The sequence below is a fragment of the Mustela lutreola genome, chromosome 7 (assembly GCF_030435805.1).
Source record: "Mustela lutreola isolate mMusLut2 chromosome 7, mMusLut2.pri, whole genome shotgun sequence".
Lineage (NCBI taxonomy): Eukaryota > Metazoa > Chordata > Mammalia > Carnivora > Mustelidae > Mustela > Mustela lutreola.
Genome location: NC_081296.1, coordinates 104,253,070 through 104,263,787, shown reverse-complemented (window position 1 = coordinate 104,263,787; position 10,718 = coordinate 104,253,070). Strand labels below are relative to the sequence as shown.

Sequence of the window (10,718 nt, the reverse complement as noted above, 5' to 3'; positions counted from 1 at the left end):
AAGCTGCACAGTCATGCTAGGTCACACACGGGTGGCCAATTGAATTACAGTTCACCCCATAGTAGCTATTTGAACTAGCCTATCACCTTGGTCAGAACTGGTGCCCAAAAGGCGCCCAAAAGGTGGGCCCACACTCCTTGGTAGCCAGGGAGACAGTATTCTCGCTCCACTGATTAGATGCCTCCACCTGATGACTCATCCCTGCATTCGGGCTCTGTTATCTCCACCCACCTGAACCGCCCTGTATTTGTTATCAGGGACTGGTCGACCATATTTTACTGGTTTCCTGGACTTGCTCTTAACTAAGTTCCCCTGGGCTTGGGAGGGGCAGGTCAGTTTAAGTTTTACTGCATAAACAACAAAATCACTGTTTAAGTGAGATGAAATCGCTCTGGCTGAATAGGCCCTTACATCAAACAGATCTGTTTATTGAGGAGTGAGCCTGGGGCCAGCCCCAGTGAAAGAGTAAAGAAAAAAGACTTGGGCAGAAGGAGAAGTTGAAATAGCCCTTGCAATGAAAGCCTAAGGGGAAGTAACCTGGGATCCAGGCATCTCCCTTTAGCAGTGGGCAGTTCCTGAAGCCTCAGCCCCCAGCAGCCAGAATGCCTGCCACCTGGACCAAAATGAGCCTTTTGGTCCAGAACGGGAGATCTGGTGGTGCGCCAGAGTACCCATTGTTATACACGAGTTTTTGCCTCCAAGAGACTATCAAGGAGCCAACACCAATGCAATCACATGAGGGTTTATCTAACAAGCTTAAGCTTGGGCTCAAGTATACCCGACAAAGCCAAGTAGGGACTTGGACCCCAAGCTTAGTTAAGGCAGGGGTATTTATGGGTTCCTGTTACTAAAGCAGGGTGAGGCTTACTAAAGCAAAGAAGGGGAAAGTTCAACCCATGGGCACAGGGGTCTGAGATGGTTGCTGGAGCTAAGATGGCTATACTTACGCTAAAGCTAAACTTGAGGTGGGATGGCCTTAATTTCTCAGCCTCCACGTTTTCCCCTCTCAGAGGAACCTAAGGAAGGACCCAATCATGGGTCCAGGCTGGTCTTAGCAACAAGGTCTGGTGGTTGGTATTGCTGACTGAGTACCATGAGCTGAACTGTACTGACTGTCTTTGATAAAAGTAAGCAACATTAGTGGGGTAAGTGAGAACAGTGCAGTCTTAGCTTTAGGGGGTTGTCCTTGTCTGGCTGACTTTTCCATTCTGGGACGATGTCCTTGAGAACAGCGTGTGGGTCAGCTGGCCAGACGTGGGTGTAGTGGACCCAGGGAGTAATCCCATCGACCTTGAGAGCAGTGGGAGTGGTCAGGATCATGATGTAGGATTCCTTCCAGCGTGGTTGGAGTGTCTGGTGTTGATATCTCTGAAGATACACCCAGTCACCCAGCTGATATCGATGGGGGTCCGGTGGTGGCCCAGTCTAGTAGAAGACCCTCAGCTTAGGCCACAACTGTTCATGGGTTCATTGTAACATTTGGAGGGAGAAAAGGAGTTGGTGATCATCAAACTCAGCAAGTAACTCAGGTTTTAAATTAGGAATAATAGGTGGAGAAATACTGAACATGATCTCGTAGGGGGTAAGTCCCATCTTATATGGGGAATTTTGTATCCTGCAGAGGGCAAAGGGGAGGAGAGTCACCCAATCCCTGCCAGTCTCTAGGGCTAATTTAGTTAAGGTCTCCTCTCTACCTGTCCTGAGCTTTGGGGCCTATATGCACAATGTAATTTCCAATCTGCCCCAAGTATCAGTGCCACTCCCTGTGTTATGAATCCTGGTCCGTTATCTGATCCAAGCTTAACAGGAAAACCATACCTCGGTAAGATGTCTCGGTAAGATGTTTCTTGGTTATGGTCTGTGTTGTTTCATGTTTGGTGGGAAATGCCTCTGTCCATCCTGAAAAAGTATCTACAAACTCTAGCAAATACCTATATCCGTATTTTCCGGGTTTTACCTCTGTGAAGTCTACTTCCTAGTAGGCTCCTGAGCGGTCCCTCAGGAGCCGGGTGTCCGGGGTTAGATTCATGGGCAGTGGCATTAGTTAACTGACATGTGTGGCAGCTTGCCACAATCTGTTCGATCTTTAATCGGGAGTCTTTGATGGCAATCTTTGCATGTGACACCAAGTCTTCCATTTTCTTTGTTCCTATGCGGGTACTTTTATGCATTTTGGATAGGACTCGCCATCCCAGTTTCTCTGGTAGGATTGTGCTGCAATCTTCAGCTCTCCACCAGCCATGTAAGCATTGTGTCCTAGGCAGACGCCTGATCCATTGTAAGTCTGAGTCAGCGTAGTTGGGGTTGTCTGGCAAGCTCGGTGCTCCCGGATCTGGCAGTGTGGTCACTAAGACGTGGTCTACCGAGAGGGCTGCCTCTTTTGCCTTTAAGTCGGCCAGTCAGTTTCCCCTGGCCACTGGCGTGTCTGCTTTTTGGTGTCCCGGACAATGGATAATGGCCAGTGCCTTAGGCAGCCAGAGGGCCCTTAGGAGCTAAAGGATTTCTACCTTGTTTTTAATAGTCTTTCCTTCTGCTGTTAAGAGCCCTCTTTCTCTATAAATGGCTCCGTGGATGTGGGCTGTGGCAAAGGCATACCTGCTATCCGTATAGATGTTTATCCGCTTACCTGCTCCCATGGTTAGTGCCTTGGTCAGCGCAATCATTTCTGCATGTTGGGCAGGTGCCCTAGCTGCTAGCGGTTCCGCCCAGACGGTCTCTGTCTCTGTGGTTACAGCTGCCCCTGCACACCTGACTCCTTCCCGGATAAAGCTGCTGCCGTCTGTATACCAGGTGTCATCTGCGTTCGGCAGTAGTCGGTCCTGGAGATCGGCTCTGACTCCATGCTCCTGAGCCAGGATTTCTTGACAATCATGTAGGGGGGATTCCCAGTGTCACCGTGTTTAGGGCTGTTGGTGCCTGGAACAAAATTCTGGTAGGGTTTAAAAGCAAGCCCTGGTAATGGGTCAAGTGGGCATTGTTGATCCATCTGTCCGAGGGTTGTTTGAGTACCCCTGCAATAGCGTGTTGGGGTTGTGATGTATAGTTCCTGCCCCATAGCCAGCTTATCTGCATCCTTGACCATGGTGGCCGCTGCAGCAGTAATTTTCAAGCATGGAGGCCATCCAGCGGCCACAGCATCTAATTTCTTTGAGAGGTAGGCCACTGGTCTCTTCCAGGGGCCCATGTATTGAATTAGGACTCCCTTTGCCACCCCTTTCTTTTCATCCATATAAAGGTGGAAGGGCTTAGTCAGATCAGGCATCCCGAGTGCCGGGGCTCACAGTAAGGCTTGTTTAAGATCATTAAAGGCTTTGTTCATGGCCTCAGTCCATACCAAGTCCTGTTTTTGTTTCGTGGCCTAGTAAAGGGGCCTAGCCATTTCAGCAAAACCAGGGATCCACAATCAGCAGAACCCCGCTGACTCTAGGAATTCACGTACCTGGCAGTCGTTTCGAGGCTGTGGGATTCTCATAATGGTCTCCTTCCATGCATCTGTTAGCCATCTCTGTCTATCTCTTAATTTGTACCCCAGGTAGCTCACCTCCGTTCTGCAGATCTGGGCCTTTTTAGCGGAAGTCTGGTATCCCAGAGTTGCTATCACTTGGAGCAGATCCTTGGTGCCTTGTAGGCATGTTTCCTGGTCTTCTACTGCCAATAGAATATCATCTACATGTAATAGAGTCAGATTAGGGTGCTTGGCATGGAACTCACCTAAGTATTCGTGCAGTGCCTTGTCAAAGATGGTGGGTGAATTCTTGAATCCTTGCAGCAGTCGAGTCCAGGTGAGTTGACCATTGATGCTCTTCTCCGGGTCTGTCCATTCAAAAGTGAAGAGATCTTGGCCCTTTGGGGCCAAGGGCAAACTGAAAAAGGCATCTTTTAGGTCTAGCACTGTATACCAAGGTTTGTCTGGAGGCAAGGTGGAGAGGAGAGTGTAGGGGTTTGGGACTGTAGGGTGCATGTCCATCACCTGTCGGTTAACTTCCCTTAAGTCCTAGACTGGTCTATAATCATTAGAGTGTGGCTTTCACACCGGCTGCAGGGAAGTGTTCCATGCTGACTGACAAGGCCGCAGTATGCCTGAGTCTAGCAGCCATCGGATGTGTGGGGGTAATCCCCTTCTGAGCTGTCAGAGGCATGGGGTATTGGCATACCCTGACCGGATCTGCTTCTGGCTTTAGTTCAATGTATATAGTTAGCCGATGTTGGACCAGTCCCATTCCCCCAGTTTCTGTCCATGCTTGGGGAAACTTCTGCAACCAGTGGTCAATGTCGATCATTGGTGCTGGGGGTGTTTGATGAAGACGATATTCATCCTCAAGATTCAAGACAAGAGCCTCTTTATCCAGCACCTCTGCCCCTTTAGGGTGGAAACTAATTTGGGCTCCCATCTTGGTGAGTAGGTCTCGGCCTAACAAGGGGTATGGGCCCTCAGGAATGACCATGAAAGAGTGGGTTACTTGGCCCACGTCAAGATCCACTGTTCTTCGGGTAGTCCATGAATATTGTTTAGTGCCCGTAGCCCCCTGCACCCATGAGGTCTTATTTGCCAACTTCCCTTGAGCTTGTAGTAAGACAGAGTGTTGTGCCTTGGTGTATACTAGGAATTTAATTGGTTGCCCCTCCACTTTAAGGGTTACCCTGAGCTCAGGGAGGGGTGCCGAACCCAACCCCCCTAATCATTTAAATCTTCAACCTCCAAGATAGTAGTGGGGGCCTTTGGTTTTTTTGTTGGGGCACTCCTTTACCCAGTGGCCTTTTCCCCTGCAATAGGCACACTGGTTTTTATTAGGGCAATCCTTCACCCAGTGGCCTTTTTCCTTGCAAAAAGCACACTGGTCTATATTCAGTTTGGGCATTCTTGGTGGGGGCCATCCTCCTTACCTGCTCCTGAAGCCAACTTCTTGAGACGTCTTTGTTTCTCATGTGGGTCATCCATGGTTGCGGCCAGTAGGATCTTAGCCAGGTTCTGGGTCTGATGGTCACTTGTCTTAGCTTGTTGCTCCTCCTGAGTCTCTCTGTTATTGTAGACTCTTTCTGCCACCACTATCAGACCCTGTAGGCTCTTCTCTCCCAGTCTTTCTATCCTCTGCAGTTTTCTTTTAATGTCTGGAGTGGCTTGATTAACAAAGGCCATAACAATGGCAGCTTTGGTTTATGGGGCCTCTGGATTCATAGGGGTGTATTGTCTGAACACCTCTATGATCCTTTCTAAAAATGCCCCTGGACTCTCATCTTTACCCTGTCTTACATCATATACCTTGGCCAGATTGGTAGGCTTGCATGCTACAGCCTTCAGACCTGCCATTAGAGTCTGGCAGTAGACCTGGAGCCTCTCCTTACCTTCTGCCGAGTTGTAGTCCCAGGCGGGGCAAGACCAGGGGAAAGCTGCATTTATGAGGTCGGGGTTCTGGGTTGGCTGTCTGTCATTACCCAAGATGGACTTTCAGGCTTCCACCTGGATTTGCTCTCTTTCCTCAGTGGTAAAGAGAACCCACAAGAGCTGCTGACAGTCATCCCAGGTGGGCTGATGGGTGACAAGAACAGTATCCAAAAGATTGATAAGATCTTTTGGGTTATCTGAGAGCTTTGCGTTTTGGGTTTTCCAGTTGTATAAATCACTGGTAGAAAATGGCTGTCCCCCTGTTTCATTGGGGGGTCCCATGGCATGGAGGGGAAGGACAGTGGTATCGGTTGGTCCCAGGTTTGGGGCTGGGGCTGCCTGATGGGTCCATCCACGTGTCCCTGCCACTGGCCCATGCATGGGGGCCCCTCCACCTGGGGGGGTGCACTCCCTTGGCAGCCCCTGATGCTTCCGCTGGTGGGGGGTAAACGGGGGGGAAAGGGGGACCTGGTAGGGTGGTGGAAAAATCAGGTCCTCCGTGGAGGTGTCCTGAAGGACAGGGTAAAGCAGAGTCTTTGGTTCGAACTCCGTCTTTTTGTCGGACCTAGGAGTTGGGTTCCTCAGGGCTAAAGCCTTGGATGCGGGTCCTGCTTTGGGAGGAAGAAAAGGTTTAAGCTAGGAGGGAAGATTTTCGATCATGTCTTGTCAGACCAGGATGTAAGGTATTTGGTCAGGGTGGCCATGTGGTTTTTCTCTGAAAATGATGGCCTTAACCTCTAAGATAATAGGTAGTTGAAAAGTTCCCTCCTGGGGCCATCCAATATTAAGGGATGGCCATTCAGACATGCAGAAAGTCCAAAACTTTCCCTTTCGTACATCAGTGCTCAGGTTATGAGCTCTTTCCCTGACATCTGAGAAGTGGTCAATCATCAGAGACAGAGGAGTTGTCTGTGTCTGTCCCACCACATCCTCAGTCCACAACAAGACAAATACACTTACAACGATTAACAAGAACACACTCACAAAGACAAACAATCTGGTGTGGCCGTGAAGACAAAACTGGAAGGAAGTTAAGGGAGAATCTGGCTGTACCGGCAGCTGGCTCTCTTCACAGATGAGGACCTCGGCCTCTGGACGCAGCAGCAGCCGAGCCTCCCAATGCGGGCCTGACTGCACCAGCAGCCAAGCCTCCAGATGAGGACCTCATTCTCCGGGCCCAAGCACAACAGCAGCCCAGCCTCCAGGTATGGGCCCGACCGCAACAGCAGCTGAGCCTCCAGACAGGGACAGAGGGACGTCTCCCAAAACCCCCCGGTCAATGGCCCGCCATGCGTCCGCTTGAGCCAATGTCGACTCCAGATACTCAGACTGGAATTCCTACAGGTTAAAAAAAAAAAAAAAGAAAAAGAAATGCAGAGTGGAGCTCCCAAAGTGTGCACGCAAATGGATAAAAAAACGAGTGCATTCGCCAGCCGGCACAGGACCCTTGGGGTCGGAGTCCTGGGGGTCTCTCAGATCTCAGTGGGACTTCCAAATATTATGTCCAAGTTTTCATGTCCGAGAGACCACCAAGGAGCCAAGCACCAATGCAATAACACAAGGGTTTATTCAGCAAGCTTAAGCTTAGTTCCAAGTATACCCGACTAAGCAGAGTAGGAACTTGGACCCTGAGCTTAGTTAAGGCAGGAATATTTATGGGTTCCTGTTACTAAAGCAGGGTGGGGATTTCTGGAATGAAAGCAGGGTGGGGGTCTCTGGAACTAAAGCAGGGTGGGGTTTACTAGAGCGAAGTAGGGGAAAGTTCAGCCCTTGGGCACAGGGGTCTGAGATGGCTGCCGGAGCTAAGATGGCTGTACTTATGCTAAAGCTAAACCTGAGGTGGGATGGCCTTAATTTCTCGGCCTCCACATCCATCTTATTCCACATCCCATGCCACTTGCATCCTCTTGCTTCATATAATACATTTTCTCCTTCTGAGCTCAGTTCTTTTGAGATTCTCTGTAGTTTTTTTTGGGAAACTGACAAATGAAAGGCCAGTGACATAAGCTACAACCTCTCTTGCTGCCCTGGGTCTTGGTGTGGCTACTGGTACCATCATCTCTGTCTAGGTTCCTCTCATGCTCAATGTTTTTGCTGGTGTAGATGGCTTACCTGGCGGGGTGATCCAGACCTTCATCCCTAGGGAGTCTGAGCCCCTGGTCACCAGCCCTTCTCAGGTCATGATGGCTGTATTTGTTCATTTCCTGTCAAAAATGATTAAAAGAGGACCCAAACACCTTAGTAGACCACCTAGGTGCTAAACAAATTCTTCCCTGTCCCTGTTGTCCTCCAGCATGCACTCTGCGCATCTGGGCAAACAAGGGTTAATTACCCCTGTTGGGATGTCTGATTCCTTTCGTTGTCTGCTGGTTTTTTTTTTTCCCCCTCATTCAACATTATACTTTATTTATTTATTTATTCATTTTATTTTATTTTTATTTTTTTTATTTTTTTAAAAATTAAATTTATTTATTTTCAGCATAACAGTATTCATTATTTTTTCACCACACCCAGTGCTCCATGCAATCCGTGCACTCTATAATACCCACCACCTGGTACCACAACCTCCCCCCCCCCCCCCCCGCCACTTCAAACCCCTCAGATTGTTTTTCAGAGTCCATAGTCTCTCATGATTCACCTCCCCTTCCAATTTCCCCCAACTCCCTTCTCTCTAACTCCCCATGTCCTCCATGCTATTTGTTATGCTCCACAAATAAGTGAAACCATATGATAATTGACTCTCTCTGCTTGACTTATTTCACTCAGCAGGAGGAATCTAAAGAAACCGAGTGGCAGCTGTAGCTTACAGGTTAATGTAACTTTTGCTGTGTCCTCTGGTGGAAGTATTCTCCCTCAAATCTATGGAAGCCAGAGTTCCAGGCCTGGGAGGCACAAATTCACAAAGGGTTCCTGGAAGTTATGGTGAGAGGGTCACTCCTACTTCTTCCCTTTGAGTCTCATACTTTTCACTTTCTACCTGTTGGGGAAATAGCATCATATAATTGTGGTTGATTTGAGTGCTCCTTGAGGATGGCACCCCATGTTATCTCAAAACTGATACTTCAGCTGTGTTTTCAATGGCCAATTTCATTGTTCTGTAATGCTGGCAGCTTCTAAGACACAGTAGTATATGATATACTGTAAAGTAGGCTCTTTGGCTCAATGAAATAGAGTGTGGGATCTCGTCATGTCAGTGACTCACTCTGTGTGTTCCTTATATATGCTACATATGCTCATACAGGGGTGCTGGTTAAGGTCCTACAAGTGGCAGTGGGAAGCCCATATTTAGAATAAGTATTAATTCCAGTCATGATGGTTCCCTGCCCCCTCTAGCCTGGATGGATCCAATGTCATAGACCACTCACTTTTTGCTCATCTGATAAAATTAACAGCTAGCACTGAATAGTGGACTAATGGGATGTTTTGAACATCATGCTTAGATGGGAAAGATTCTTTGAGTCTGTCATGACCGAGAGTGGGAATTAGCTTAGCTCTGAGGCAAGATGATAAAGGTATACTATTGTCCACCCCACGTAAGTACAAAATGTTTCTGGTCCTTCTCAGTAGGGATGGAAAAATTTGCATTGGCTTGATTCCTGTATAAGGTACTTGAGGTCTTGTTGATCTGCTCTAATAGTGATACTGTGTCTGATGCAACAAGCTGCAACTAGGGCCAGAGTTGACTTTGGTTGAGTTTATAGTAGTCCACTACTGTATCCTCCATGATTCATTCAGTTCTTGTAAAGGCTGACTAATGAATACCTGGGCACATGATGGAAGTGATGACCCCTGCTTCCTTTAGGGTATACTAGATCTTCACAATTCCTTTCACACTATGCTACTTATTTTCCTTTTACTATCTTAACCAATTTGGGGAGTGTAGCTCAGAAGGTCTCACTTGACCTCCCACATTATGACAGCTCTTACCCCAGAGGCCCGTCCCCCCCCCCCCCCAAACAAAAAACAATGTATCTGGGGGTTCTGTCAACCATTATGTTTATGTGTTGGGGGGGACCAGAGAAATGACCACTGGGTAGGTTCCTGGATCCAATGAATTCATTGTGAGGTGGACCTGGAATAAAATCCTTGATGATCTGACCCCTTTTTATTGCTGTTCTAACAGTGAGGCCATTATGAAATTTCTGGTCTCTAAGTGTCAATGTCAACTTTGAGCTTGTGTCCAGTAGTCTTCAAATGTCTTGGTATTTCTTTTTACCCAATGTATGGTTACCCAAGTAAATGATCATTGGTCTATTTGACAACAGACTGGGATAATTATTGCCATATTCATTCACAACAGTATTTCAGGGTCTTTCCTCCTGGGGACTTAGTCTCTCCTTCAGTCAGTGGGTTCTGGGATTGAAAAACAGGCTCATATCCAGAAATTGGACAAATTATCATAACTTTTGAATAGGGAAGTTTCTGTCATCCTCTGTTCTTGATTTAGAAAAAAATTCATAGTTGAGAAATACCCTCATTGTCTGTTATCTGCTTTGTGCCTGTGTTCTATCAGCCATCGTTCTCTGTTTATCTTAATAGTATATACACTCCTCTGAGTCTTTTGATCCCTTTCTTATCATCTACTATAGCAATTATAGCATTTCTGTGTGACTTAGTCTGAGCCATCAATTTTTCCAGCATCCAAGAGCTAGATCAGCAGCAGGCTTATCCCATCTCCTGGGGCCCTTGCAAGGGTGTTAAATCCTATATCCCATTTACAGATTTATGTTTCATCCCCCAATCTCTCCCGGTCAAGTTCCCTCTGGATCTGGCCCCATACATATGCTCCTGGCTCTTGCGGCTACATGTTGACTAGTTCCTGTAGCTTCTTCAGGATATAGTGATTTTCCTTCTAATAGGGCCAGTATTTTCTGGCTAGGTTGTATTTTGACTCGTTTTTAGTTACTGGTCTTAGTTACTGATGAGGAAGGGAGGTGCTACATGTAGATTATGGAGAGTGGGTTCATGCTGTCTTGCAAGGTAGAGGTCTCTGCATTGATTACAAGCAAGGGAGAAGTTCTAATCTCCAATACAGGGAAATGGGACACTTCTGTAGGGGGTGGTTTGGGTTTTAAGGTTTTAAAGTACATTAGCCTAGCTGTCTACATCCCAGTTTTTATGAATCTTCCCAGCCAGATCTCTAATCTTGACAACTAGACTTGACATGGTTGAGACTTCAACTTGACCTCTTCTCTCCTTATAATTAGGTCCTGAGACTAATTCTTAGATTTTTATATCTTTTGGCTCCAGGAGATGAAAATATTTTTATATGCTATTACCCAGGACCTTTGATTTTCATAATTCACATTGAATTAGTGATTGATCATCCTCAGCT

General features: G+C 47.3%; 1 pseudogene; it reads right to left on the bottom strand.

Annotated features, from left to right (window-relative positions):
- Window positions 1–583: 583 nt before the first annotated feature.
- LOC131837234 (uncharacterized) lies at window positions 584–7,520 on the bottom strand (annotated as a pseudogene).
- Between the last annotated feature and the right edge of the window lie 3,198 nt (window positions 7,521–10,718).